Below are 14,872 nucleotides of genomic sequence, written 5' to 3' on the forward strand. Positions count from 1 at the left end.
GTGTAAGGGCTGTGTAAAATGTGGAAGTTTTATGCACCCGACTACTAAATGTTCTTGCAGGTTTCGCAAAAATTGCTATCATTGTGGCGGTTGGCATTTCTCCTTTTTATGCATAAAGACAAGCTCCACCCAAAGTAAAAAGGAGCAGTCTAGTTCTGTTACAGTTAAAACAGCGACGAACAGTGGAGTAGCCATACTACCTAATTGTAGTAGTAGATCTGCTCTTCCAACTTTTACTTTCCAAGTTTCAGGTCAAGGGAGATTATTCAGAGGGCTCAAAGATACCGGTTCACAAAGCACTTTTGTATCGGAGTGACTAGCCAATTTTGGTAAATTTAAAGTTATATGCAATGATGTTGACTCGATAGTTAATGGGTTTTAATGGGCCCAAGGTCTATAAAAAACTAGAATAGTACAGTTGCCTATTACTTTTACCACTGGTGTAGTTGAGGTGTTTGCTATGGTTGTGCCTTCAATAAATATCAAGTTGTCCTTACCTGGTTTAGGGAAGGTTATTAAAGCCTTTAAAGATAAAGGTTATTCCTTTGCTGATGCCTTTCTAGACCAAAAATCTAGTGAAATTAGTGACATTGATGTCTTGTTAGGTTCAGATTCCTCTCATTGTTTGTTGGGAAAAGACGTTGTATTTGGCAATAATGACCCCTCTGTATATATTGATACGTTGCATGGCATTATGCTAACAGGTAATCTTGACAGATTGATCAATAATGTGGATTATTTTCAGACTCGCGACAGTAATTTCTATTGCATGAACATGATTCCAGTGAGCCATTGTTATCTTTCCCAGTTGTGGACTCTTCTGTAAGTATCGCACACATTCTTTTTTATGGTTGTGTGATGATTTTAGTCCCTCATTTAGTGATGAAATTAAAGACCTTGATTTTGGTAATATTGCTACTAGTTGTAACTTTTATGTATTGAACTCTAAAGGCAAGGTCATAGAGGAAAAGTTAAGAGAGGCCACTAACCATATACTTGAGGCAGAATGCCGTAATTATCTTAGTTATGATCAGCCTGAATGTGATGAGCAGACAACTGATCTGAATAGGAAGTTAATTGACTTCACGCTAAAGAATCTTTTCAGGGAAACAGATGGCAGGATTAGGGTTCCTTTGTTGTGGCAATGGTAAAACTATCTATTTACTCTCTAAGAATGAGAGGTTAGCTAAATTAATTTTAAAGTCTACATTAAAGAAACACAAGAAAGATAAAGGGAATTTGCTATTGATGGATCAGACTTTCAGAGATCAGTTAGCAGAGGGTATTATTGAACCTGTAGATAATCTTGAACAATTTAAATTAGAACACCCAAATTATTCTTTCATTCCCCACATGGCTGTTTTCAAGCCTCAGCGTGAGAGACAACGAAATGTAGGATAGTTTATCTCTCGAATTTGAGTGAAAATGAACGTAATAAAGCTCTGAATTTGTCCCATAACCAGTGTATGTTCCCGGGGCCCTAGTCTGAACCAGAAAATGTTGTCCACTTTCATTCATCTTCGGTTCGACGAGAAATTATTGACATTTGATTTGAAAAAGGCATTCAATATGTTGACTTTGAGCGAGAACGACCAGGCAAAACTTCTATTTTACTGGTTTCGTAATGTTAGGAAAGATGACTATACCCTGGTTGCATTTCGCAATGTCAGACTAAGTTTTGGTTTACGTTGCAGTCCTTTTCTCCTTATGATATTACTATTTTATATATTGATTATCAACTCTGATAAAGATGATGACAAACTAAAAGAATGTAAGAGGTTGATCTATTCATTAACATACTGGACAACGGAGCCTATTCTTGTGAAAATCTTGATAACCCTTCAGGGGTGGGCTTATTAGGTTTTACCCAAAGTGTTCGAGTCCTTTAAACATTTTCAGTACAGCAGTTAATAAACTAATGACATTTCTTTGCAGAGTAGAATTGATAAGGATATGAAAATGAGACACCTATAGAGAATAAATTGTTTGGTTTGACATGGATTAGGAAGTGATGAAATTTTCACTAAGCCTATCAATCTTAATGCTGATGCCGTACGAAACGTGAGGTTTTGACCACCATAGCTGCACAGTTCGATATTTTTGGGTTTAATTTGCCACTCATGAACAGAAGTAGGTTATTCATGCACAGGCTCCAATGTTGTAAAGATCTTTATGGAGAGTTATGAAGTTCCATTTGACAACGTCTGTGTGTGTGTGTGTGTGTGTGTGTGTGAGAGAGAGAGAGAGAGGAGAGAGAGAGAGAGAGAGAGTGGGGGGGGGGGGGTGTAATTGCTGTATGGATGGTTAATGGCTGAATTGGTGTTGGTAGGTTCTGGCTGTGCTGTGGTCCTGTTGATTGTTAGAGTTCTGTGTTTTGAGTGTTTTTGAGTCGGTCTTAAGTGAGTCTTTGGTGAGAGCTGGTACAGTAGTGTTGACAGCAGTTATTGGAGGAATTAAGTCAGTTGAGTTTTTGTGTGTTTTGTTTGTTTTGTTGTTTAGTTTAGTTCTTGCTAAGTTTGATGTTGTTTGCTTAGAATTGTTGTGCCTGTGTTGTTGTGATTTGTTGGTGTTGTTAGTGGGTGTGTGTGTTGCCTTTTTTGTGTTTTGTTGTTGTTTGTGCAGTGGTCTTTTGTTGTGTTTTGTTGTTATGTGTGAGGTTGTGTTCCTTCTTTGGTTGTTGTGTTGTTAGGTTTTTGTGGTATGTTCCTTGATTGTTGTTGGGGTTGTGTTCCTTGGTGGTTGTTGTGTTGTTGTTGAGTTGTGGGTTGTGTTCTTTGGTGGTTGTTGTTATTGTTGGTCCTTGGTCGTTGTGTTGTGTATTGGGTTGTGGGTTGTTGATTTTTTGGTTCGTGTTGTTGTGGTATTTTTGTGACCTCAACAGTGGACAGCACAGGATAGCTGGAGTGACTGGATTGATTGGTAAGTATGTGTTTGTGTGTGTGTGTGTGTTTTTTTTTTTTTTTTTTTTTTTTTTTTGTCAATTGTCCTGCTGTATTGTTGTGTAATAAAGAAAGTGTGAGTTGAGGGTGGATTTTGGCAGCTGGACTGATTAGGTATATGTGGGGGGGATTCTGCAGCTTGTTTTTTGAGCTTGTGATTTCGCCACATTATTTTTTGGCGCCCGACAGGGACTGTTGGTGCGGCAGCTGCGGGCAATTGGTTAGGGAGTTGTGTGATTGATGGAGAAAGTGAGGATGGAAGGGTTGAAGGAGATAGAGAGGCTGAAGGAGGAGTTACGGTTGGCGAGGGAAGCTAAGGGAAGGTTGGAAGTGGAGAATGAGAGGTTGAGGGTAGAGTGTGAGGAGCAGAAGAGGGAGTTAGAGGAAATGAGAGGAATGTTAAGGAGTTGCGAAAGTGGAAATGAAAGAAGAGGTGAAAGGAGCTGAAGAGAGAATGGTTGAGAAAATGGATGAAAAAATTGGGGTAATGATGAATGCAGTGCAAGAGATGATGCAGGAAATGATGAAGGGATTCGTGGGAGAGGGAGCTGTAGGAGGTAGGCCTACTGGGTCTTTGTGACGGGCCAGGAGTGGTAAAGGAAGCAAAAGAGCGAGTGGATGAGTGTACGAGTGAAGAAGGGGATTCGGTTCTTTTGTGATCAGGTAAGGGAAAGAAGGGGAGACACAGGATAAGGATAAACCTGAGGACAAGAATAAGAAAGTGGCTGAGGAAAAGAAGAAGACTAAGGGAAAGAAGGTAGTAAGGGTGTGATGGACAGGATGAGACTAGGACAGAATACATTGGGGAAAGGGCTGAGAGTGATTGGATAGCGGTGAGTGGAAACAGGTAAGTAGAAAGAGGGTAAGAGAGCGTCGTCAGGGGTATGGACGTGAGTATGGAAGTGGATTCGCTGTATCGGAAGAGGGAAAGATGGGTGGGTCAGAATGGAAGTAGCGAAAGTGAGAGTGAGAGTGGAGCGGGAAGTACGAAAGGCTGTGTATATGAGAGAGGTACCCTGATGTGCACAATACGAGGAACATGGTAGTAGGGACATAAGGGACTTTTTTTTAGGAATATGAGAGGTATTGTGAGGCAAAGTATGGGGATAACAAGAGAGTTGGGCAAGAGAGGTTAGGTAACTTTTTGACGGGATTTTTTGTTGATTGTTTGGAATATGTACAGGGTAATTATGAGTGTAGGGAATGTGCAGTATGAGAGTGTAAAAGCTAGGATTGTAGAACAGGCAAAGAGGATAAAGAGTAGCGTTAGATAAGGAGGCAAGATTTTGAGGAAGGCAAGAATTTTGAATGTGGTGAGTTGTTGTCGATGTATGTCTGTAGGTTAGAAACATTAGCTAGGAAAAAGTTTGGGGACGAAGGAATAAATGAGTGTAAGGAGTTAGTGCGAAAGTTGTGGCGACCTTGTACCCAGAGAGTGTATGAGTTATATAAATCTGAAACGTAAGGAGAAAATTGCGATGGACGAATGAAAGGTTAACGTGGAACGACATTTTAGAAATAGTAGAGGATTACGAGTTAGATAGGTGTATGGAAGAGAGTAGAAGTGTTAGTGTTAGGACTGAAGTAGCTGAGGTGTACCAGAATTTAAAAACAAAATATAGGGAGGCAGTTTTGGAAGGGCCAAGGCGAATGGCAGAGCGAGTGGTAGATAGGTGATGTTAGGGCAAGTAATGTGAGTGTAGTTAGCCCAAAAAGAGATAGGAGTGCGAGTGTTGGAAGAGTAGGGTCAGTTAGTCATGAGCGAGATCAGTGTTTATAGATGTGGTAAGCCAGGACACAGGAAGAATGAATGTCGTGGGCGTTAGGAGCGTGCTTTGGTTGTGGGCAAACAGGGCATTTGGTGAGTGAGTGTAAGAAAGATAGGGATATTAAATGTTATAGGTGTGGACAGGTAGGGCATATAGCTAGTGGATGTCGGGGTGGGGTGGTACCTGTATGAACATAGTTTGTTTCGGCAACTGCGGGAAGAAACGAGCATTATGCTAGGATGTGTAAAGAACAGCGTGCGAATGTGTTGAATGTGGAATGGAAGGTCACGTGGCGAGTGTGTGTAGGCGAGGCGAGAGGATGAGTCAGGCTGGGGAGTTTGGGAAACTAGGTGAGAAGGGGATTCAGTTGGGTGGGTCCTCTAGTATGCGACAGTATGTTCGGGAGAATGCAATGAGTGAGTGGTTGAGTAATAAATGTGAGCCGAGTGTCAGTGAGCAAATGGGTCTGGAAGATCGGCAGTGGTGTTGGTTGAGTATGGAAGGAAGCGGAAAAAGGTAAGGAAAGGAATGAAAGGGAGAAACGTGAGCTGCATGATAGAGGGGTTAGTGTTAGGGTAAAAATGGTGGTAAGGCTACACAGTGTAATACAGATGACCTTGAGGGAAGGAATGATACGTATAGCGTGTGGGGTGTTTTTGAATTGTCAGGGTTTAGTGAAGTTTCACCGGAGGGAATCAGGTAGTGAGGATGTAGTTGGCAGTATGAATGAGTCTCTTCGGGAGTTTGGCAGGAGTGTAAATGAGGTAAGTGATTTGGTGGCAGAGTTACGAGAGATGTTCGGACAAGAGTTAGAAGGGGTAGATGAGATAGTGAATGGGATTTGGGGGGGATAGTAGTGAGGGAGATAATGATAGTAGTCTGACTGAAGTGATCTGGGAGAAGTTGATGGCGGTGTAACTGAGAGTGTGTATGAGGGCCCTCAAAACAAGATCCAGGGACCTGCATCTGAGCATCCGTGGGTGTTGCGGAAGGCTATTTAGTATGGGTGTTGTGAGTGAAAGGAGACGTTGTCAATGTAACAGGGGAGGAAATATTGAGGAGGTTATGAAGTTCCATTTGACAACGTCTGTGTGTGTGTGTGTGAGAGAGAGAGAGAGAGAGAGAGAGAGAGGGTGTAATTGCTGATGGATGGTTAATGGCTGAATTGGTTGTTGGTATGTTCTGCTGGTCTGCTGGTCCTGTTGATTGTTAGAGTTCTGTGTTTTGAGTGTTTTTGAGTCAGTCTTAAGCGAGTCTTTGGTGAGAGCTGGTGACATTAGTGTTGACAGCAGTTATTGGAGGAATTAAGTCAGTTGAGTTTTGTGTGTTTTTTTGTTGTTGTTGTTTAGTTCTTGCTAAGTTTGATGTTGTTTGCTTAGAATTGTTGTGCCTGTGTTGTTGTGATTTGTTGGTGTGTTAGTGGGTGTGTGTGCCTTGCCTTTTTGTGTTTTGTTGTTGTTTGTGCAGTGGTCTTTTGTTGTGTTTTGTTGTGATATGTGAGGTTGTGTTCCTTCTTTGGTTGTTGTGTTGTTAGGTTGTGGTTATGTTCCTTGATTGTTGTTGTGGTTGTGTTCCTTGGTGGTTGTTGTGTTGTTGTTGAGTTGTGGTTGTGTTCTTTGGGTGGTTGTTGTTATTGTTGTCCTTGGTCGTTGTGTTGTGTTATTGGGTTGTGGGTTGTGATTTTTTGTGTTGTTGTTGGTATTTTTGTGACCTCAACCAGCGGACAGCACAGGATAGCTGGGTGACTGGATTAATTGGTAAGTATACATGTGTTGTGTGTGTGTGTGTGTGTTTTTTTTTTTTTTTTTTTTCTGTCAATTGTCCTGCTGTATTTGTTGTGTAATGAAGAAAGAAAGTGTGATTGAGGGTGGATTTTGGCAGCTGGACTGATTAGGTATATGTAGGGGGGATTCTGCAGCTTGTTTTTGAGCTGTGATTCCGCCACATCTTTATTGGGACAAACCTCTTAATAATGACTTGGTTCGTGAATGGAAAAACATATGTAGGCAGGCAAATTCCTCCCCCATAATCAGAGTGCCAAGGTTTGTTGGTCCTAGGGACGGTGATACAAACTAATAGCATTTACAGATGCCAGTCGTTCTTTTATGGTGTTGTAGTTTTTAGTATATGTCATGTTGAGACAAATCAGTGTTGTTTCCTACAAGCTAAAAACCGTATGGTTAATACACATTTGAAGAATAAGTCGATTCCGTCATTGGAACTTAATGCAGTTTTGTTTGGTGTTGAAAGCTTAGTGGAGTTACACAGAGACCTTACAGGTGATGTGTGTATGAAGCCAGTTAACATATCTGAATTACTGTTGTATACGGATTCAATATGCTCACTTCATTGGCTCGATTCTTGTGTGTCCAAGATGGAAAAAATGCAGAGACTTGGTGTATTTACCACTAACAGGCTTAATGCAATCCAGAGGCTATGTGAAAAGTACCCTGTAAGTTTTGTTTTGTTTCATGAAAAGAAAACCCAGCAGGACAGCACTACTCGCCCCTTTTCTTATAGGTCTCTTATGAAAACAAATTTATTGGACCAGATTCAAACTTTATTAAGACTGAAGATGAATTATCTGTGTCATTCCTAATCCACTGACTGTTGACAAAATGGCTCCTGTCATCGATCATAATGTATGTGGGAATTAATTCTGAACATTCTCTAAATAGTTCCGAAAATGCTCATTTAATAGACCTAATGATAATTTCTGATTTCAGGAGATTGGTTTTGATTCACCGAAGAGTCTTGCGGTGTGTATGAAATGGAAGCAGAAGATAGGGATAGAAGGCAGTCCTAAATCACGTAATAGTAACCTGTTTGCTCAGGCCCTTAGCCAGATTAAATCTACAGAGCAAAAATTGTTTTTCCCTGAAGTTTTTTCGTATTTTCAGGATCAAAAGGTTAGACTTAAAGACCTACCTAAGATAGTTACTCAACTGAATGTTTTTCTTGACAATAATAACGTTATTAGGGTGAAAAGTAAGTTTAAGACATGGGTTGGTCAAAATGAATTTCCTATATTGTGCCGAGGGATAGTACTTTAACTAGACTAATTGTTCTTGATGCTCATTCGAAATTATCCACTCTGGATGTTATGCTGTATTGTCTGCCATTAGACGTACGTTTCATGTTCCTAAACACTTTTCTACCATTAAGAAAATTCTTAAAAACTTGTGTTGTCATTGTAGGAGATTCAACAACAGAACTTTCCAGTTGAATCAAAATGTTTATAGAGAGTTTAGGTCTGACCCACCCATCTGTTCCCTTCAATAATGTTTTTATTGACTACCTAGGTCCTTTTACAGTTAAAAAAGGACTCTGAATCTCAAAAGGTTTGGTTACTTATTTTTGCATGTACTTGGAGTCGAGGAATTGATCTCAGGATATGTAATGACCTCTCGGTCAAGGAGTTTTTAAAGATCATTTCAACTTCATTGTTTTAATTATGGAGTACCACAGCTTGTTGTCAGTGACCTTGGCTCTCAGCTTGTTGCAGGCGCCATCATAATTCATGATTTTATCAGTGATCATGAGACTCGGCTTTACTTTGAGGAGAACAATGTGAAGCCCTTAACCTTTCAACAATACTTTAAGGGTTGTAGTAAACTCGGTTCCTTGGTTGAGAGTGTGGTGAAAATGGTAAAAAGACTGCTCTTTGGTTCTAACAAGAATTGGGTTTTATCTTTTGCAGAGTTTGAATTTGTTGTTAGAACACACTAAACATCTGGTTAATAAGCGCCCTATTGCATTTAAAAATGGATTGAGGGAAGCTAATGTTAATGATGTACCCGAACCTATAACCCCAGAGAAATTGATAAGAGGATACGATACTCTTTCTTTAAACCTAATTCCTTCACTGCAAGGAATGCCTCATGATCCAGACTGGCAACCCCAGTTAGTTCAACTAGTCGTATCAATGATGAGTTTGAGAAACTTCGTAAAGTTAGGCAAAATTTGATTGAGAATTATCATTCGGAAGTTTCTAGGAACACTTGTATCACAAGCAGTTGATAAGAAGGATAGGTACCGTCCAGCCCAGCAACATAATAAGGGTTAAGGCAGGGGACATAGTCCTTTTAAAGGAACTTAAACACTAAACCTAGCAGCTATCCTATGGCTATTGTCCAGAAACTAGAAGTCAATAGCAATGGTGAGGTAACTGGAGTGACCCTTTTAAAGGGTAAGACCAAGGAAATTATAAAACGTCACATCTCGACTTTAATTCCTTATCTAGAGGTAAAGGATTTGGGCGAAGATGACTGTATCTCTACCCCTGATGTTGAAGAAGATAATGACACTAATAATCTTCGTGTTCGCAGGAAGGCTGCGATATTAAGTGAGCACCGAACCACGAGAATATTTGAATATGTAGATTAAGTATGACTGAAGTTTTATATAATTTACATATTAAATTGTATCCCTGGCCTGCAATGTCCAGAAAATTACGAATATAATTCGTAACTTTCAGTTTTGTTTGTATTCAACAAGCATATTTTGACTCAAAGGGAGTAAGGAGTTGTTTGATAGTTTTAAGTTGGTATTGAATTAGCTGTTTTCATTTTTAACCCTCTTCCATTGGTTCCCTTATTACCTTGTTATAACTATACAAACCGATATGGTTATGTACTGAAAGACAGAAGCAGAGACTTCACTCAGTCCTCAGTATGGCAGCAACTCCTCTATTCCTCTAAGCCATCTGTGAAATTACAAATCTTCGTGTTCAAGTGTTTTTCGCAGATGCGTTTCTTCGTCGATAATTATACAGTGGGGAATATAAACAATATGTGGATGTTGTAAAACCCTCACTGGATCACTGGGTAGCTTCTTCGATTGGTTTGCCACGACCATGTGCCACGTAGAGACGTATGCAGTTCTGAAGTCCTGTCCTCGAGTTATGACCAAGGGTTTACTTTGATGTATTCAGCATCGTTGTGTGTGATTGAGCACAAGTGAGTCCTAGCTTGATGTGTCGCATAATTGGCTCCTTTATCTGCAACTTGCTCTTGTGGTGAACGTCGTCGTCACTTCCACTTATATGCCTCTCTGGACAATAATAGGTATGGGGTTCAACTGAAGGAAGCGGGTTTTAGTTTGATTCCTTGTTATTGCCAGTACTTTCATTTATATTTAAGTAAAGGTCTTGCTAAATCCTTAATTATTAAATAACTATTCTTGGTCCTTTGAGTCAATTTATTCATATAAAATTTAAAACCAGGTTATTTGCGTCAAAGGTTGCATTATTATGAAGTTTATGGCTTTGGTTAATTTTATTTTATTTTGTGCGAAACCCTGTAAAAATTTATGCAGCTTAATTTGAGTAATTCTGGGGAAATTTAATTTGACTTACTGTTTCCATGTCACTATAGTGACTATTGTTCATATTTTTAGGACAGAATGGTTACAAGCTAAACATATTCACTGAATAGGGACTTTCTCGCTTCGTCTACGTTTTGGATGAGGTCCTTTCGTCGACAAGGAATTCCATTTAACTATAAAGCGGTCTAACATACGAATGTACTATTTGGCTTGCCACCTTCAGCGTGTTTGTTGTTAATTGGTAAGGTGTTAATAATTATATTAATCTGTTGTTAAGGCTGTTTAAATTACTTTCCTAAGTATTGTTTAAGTGAATAAGGATACAAAAGTTTAGTTCATACAACTTTCTTTAAAACACTGTGATTCAAATTGACGTCCGTCACAGAATTGTGGTTAATCAAAGGTGTGTTTACTTTTGTTCTGTTACTGAATTGGGACTGAATTTAGATTCCAGGTGATTAAGGGTCGCTGAACCGCATTCGTTCAAAACAGTTCTTATTATTTCTATGTTCTCAAAATAATAAGATAATTGTGAATTGCATATTTACATCCCATTTGTAATGTGTTACAAGGAGTCTCAAATATTTCCGACGTTCAGAAAGCTGCCTGCATATTATATAAAAAATATACGCAACGTCTTACTAAGGTTGCGTTCACACCAAACGCGTCGCGTCGAGTCGCGTTGATTCATGGCTAGTGTCATTTTCGCCTAATTAAATAGGAATAGGGATGTTAGTGTTTCCTACTGTTTGTTTTCATATTGCATTTCAGTTTACGAACGCGAGTTATGTTCTAATAAAATTGTACTCCTTCATATCTTTTTTCACTTTTATGTAGGACAAAATGTAATATAATTAAAATTTCAGTTCATCTTTTCTTTGTATCCATATGATATACATTTAAAAATACTTACTACTTACCTATAGTTTTTGAAAATGTTTATGGTTGAGTAGTTAATTATCATTTTATATATATATATATATATATATATATATATATATATATATATATAAAGATAAATGCCACGAAGGTAAAAATAAACAAAGGAGTCTGCGAGATCTTTCGACTTAAAAGCCCTTTACTGAAGCAGATACTGACAAAAATACGAGGCATTATAAAGGGATTAGTGCCTAGAATCCGACACACCTGGAAGATAAGAAAACCTTCCCAAACAAGCATAAACAAAGGGTGCAATTAAAGGTTTAAGACAATCATCTCGGATACAATCCCCAGACAATTAAAGGATTATAGGTGACAGCTATACGGAACCTGGTAAAACAAAACCATATTCACAAAACATGACAGCATACATTACAATAAAATTTTTAATAACTCTAAGGGAACTGATTTTATTTAAGTCAGTAATTATATATTTGAGGTCATTCTTAAACATGTTACAGATACAAGGGTCTAAATGAAAAAGGCCACGACTAAACATTGAAATTACAATGAAAAGTAAGTTGTATTAAAGCAGATTCTAAAAGATTTCGTGATAAGACATCTCTTGACCGTGCAATTACTGAACTGTCAATCCAATTAATTCGGTGGTTGTTTTCACTTAAATGAATAAATAATGCATTAGATTTTGCCCAGTTTTTACAGAGTATTTATGCAGGCTTAGCCTTACTTCTAAGCCCTTGCTGGACTGTCCGAGATAGAATGAGGGACAATCCATACATTGAATTTTATATATTATGTTGTTGCTTTCTCTGGGGCCATTTTTTATTAACATTCTTTTTAGTGTGTTATTATAGGAAGAAACAAGGTTAACATTAAAGCTTTTAACAATGGTTTAATGGTTTCAAATCCGTTAAAATAAGGCAAAAACTGAGAATGTTCTTAGAATTTCTTTCGTGTGTTATTTTCAGTATAAAACTTTTTGTGGGCTTTATTATAACAAAATGTCTAATATATGTGAAGGATAGCATAAATCTTTCCTATTTTTCTTATGTATTCAATTTCTTGATCCAAATATTGTGGACTGACAATTCGCAATGCTCGTAAAAACATAGAGGAAAAAATTGATATTTTTATATTAAGATGGTGGCCTGAGAAGAAATGAACATAAGTTAAGTTGTTAGTCGGTTTCCTATAAATACTGAATTTACATTGAAATGGTTCTCTATGTATCAAAACGTCTAAGAAAGGGAGGCAATTGTCTTTTTCTAATTCTAGAGTAAACTTAATCGATGGTACCTGGTTATTTAATTTAGAGAGTAAATCATTTACATCAATACCGACAGAAGAACAGCTAAACAATCATCAACGTAACGATACCACTTTACAGGAATATGAATGATATTAGGTAAGTAGCGTTTTTCGAAGAATTCCATATACAGGTTTGAGAGCAATGGGTGATAAAGGATTTCCCATTGCCATGCCAAAAATTTGTTGATAAAATTCACCATTGAAAATAAACTTACAATCACAAATGCACAAACTCGTGAGTGAAATAATGTGACTTATAGGTAGAGGTAATTCATGCTGAGTTAGTTCATTGCTAAGATATTCTAAAATAGAGTCTATAGGGACTTTAGTAAAAAGAGAATATACGTCAAAACTAACGAATCTATCAGTAGGGCAAAGAGCAATTTTGTATAATTTATCAACTAAATCTAGAGAATTATATATATGAGAATCGGAGATGGTTCCAAGTAACGGGGACAAGATCTTAGTGATATATTTCGAGAGTTTATATGAATGAACCAACAGTACTGATAATAGGCCGCATAGGGTTATTTCTTTGTGCGTTTTGACTAATCCATATAAGTAAGGTAGCGAAGGAGAATTGACTGACAATTTGCCTAGTAGTTCTGTTTTATCTTTAAGGATACTTTTCACTATGCTATTGAAGTTTTTTATGACTTGATCAAGAGGATTTTTTGTTAGTTTTTTATAAGTCACATCATCATCCAGTAGGGCTTGCATACGTGATATGTAGTCAGCTTTATCTAAAATTACTATACTATTTGACTTATCAGCTTTTGTGATGTGGATAGTATTGTCCTTTTTAAGATCGGTCAAACTTTTCTTATAGCGAGCAGGGAAGTTACTTTCATGCTTAACATTGGCAGCTCCGTAAACAATACCTTTAATCATGTCGACATGATTTTGAGGAAGATCACAATATTTTTCAAATTTACTTAGGGATGACCCAATCATTAAAGCAGAAGGTCTACTTGTTGCAAAGAAGATAAACCATATCCAAGCGCACTCACAACATTTTCACTTATTTGTTTACTTGTTTCTTCCTATAATAACACACTAAAAAGAATGTTAATAAAAAATGGCCCCAGAGAAAGCAACAACATAATATATAAAATTCCATGTATGGATTGTCCCTCATTCTATCTCGGACAGTCCAGCAAGGGCTTAGAAGTAAGGCTAAGCCAGCATAAATACTCTGTAAAAACTGGGCAAAAATCTAATGCTTATTTATTCATTTAGTGAAAACAACCACCGAATTAATTGGATTGACAGTTCAGTAATTGCACGGTCAAGAGATGTCTTATCAAGAAATCTTTTAGAATCTGCTTTAATACAACTTACTTTTCATTGTAATTTCAATGTTAGTCGTGGCCTTTTTCATTTAGACCCTTGTATCTGTAACATGTTTAAGAATGACCTCAAATATATAATTACTGACTTAAATAAAAATCAGTTCCCTTAGAGTTATTAAAAATTTTATTGTAATGTATGTCTGTCATGTTTTGTGAATATAGTTTTGTTTACCAGGTTCCGTATAGCTGTCACCTATAATCCTTTAATTGTCTGGAGATTGTATCTGAGATGATTGTCTTAAACCTTTAATTGCACCTTTGTTTATGCTTGTTTGGGAAGGTTTCTTATCTTACCAGGTGTGTCGGATTCTAGGCACTAATCCCTTTATAATGCCTATCTGTCAGTTATACGAACCTTCTTGTATTGTCTTTTCTCGTATTTTTGTCAGTATCTGCTTCAGTAAAGGGCTTTTAAGTCGAAAGATCTCGCAGACTCCTTTGTTTATTTTTCCTTCGTGGCATTTATCTTTATTTATGGATTATCACGTTCCTAACTTTCGTGATTCTGTTATACAGATATATATATATATATATATATATATATATATATATATATATATATATATATATATATATATATATATATATATATATAATATATATTTCTCTTGATGCTTCGGCTAATTCGTTTAGAATTGTATCTTTAATTATTGTTATCCTGTAAAATTTAATAAAAATGAAACTTGCCTTAGAAAAATGGCCATTTTTCCCCTAAGTTGCAATTGCCCGCCTGAGGTAGTATTGTTTTTGCTTATAAACAAAAAGGTAAATAAAGGAAAATCCCCAAATTTATTTTAACAGATTAGATTAACAAAAAATCCGCATACGGAGAGAGAGAGAGAAGACACGTACTGGAAAAAATCCCTGAGAGTGAGAGAGAGATTTCAATAATTTATAAACACCAAAAGACAAGGCAGAGTTAAAAAAATGTTCAGAATATTTCCTGCTATATTTTGATAAATCGAAATATCTCTCGTGGAATATAGAAAATCAACAAAATTCGAGAGAATCAGAGGAGAGTATGTGAACTGGGTATGTCCAGATATTGTTCGAAATACGGAGAGAAGTCTAACGCAGGAATAGTCATCTGGTTCATTGTGGCTGCCTATTCACTGGTGAGGTTCTTCCTGACTACTGTTGATGGCGTTGAACAGCCCAAGGAGAAGGAACTGAAGGAGAGAATTGCGGCTTGGCGAGACACCATCCGGTGCCAGAGAGAGGTGAACTTGGAGAGGATAATTCTTCAGCTGCAAACAGAGGCTCGACAACAATGAAGAGA

The sequence above is a fragment of the Macrobrachium nipponense genome, chromosome 8 (genome assembly GCF_015104395.2).
Source record: "Macrobrachium nipponense isolate FS-2020 chromosome 8, ASM1510439v2, whole genome shotgun sequence".
Classification (NCBI taxonomy): Eukaryota; Metazoa; Arthropoda; class Malacostraca; order Decapoda; family Palaemonidae; genus Macrobrachium; species Macrobrachium nipponense.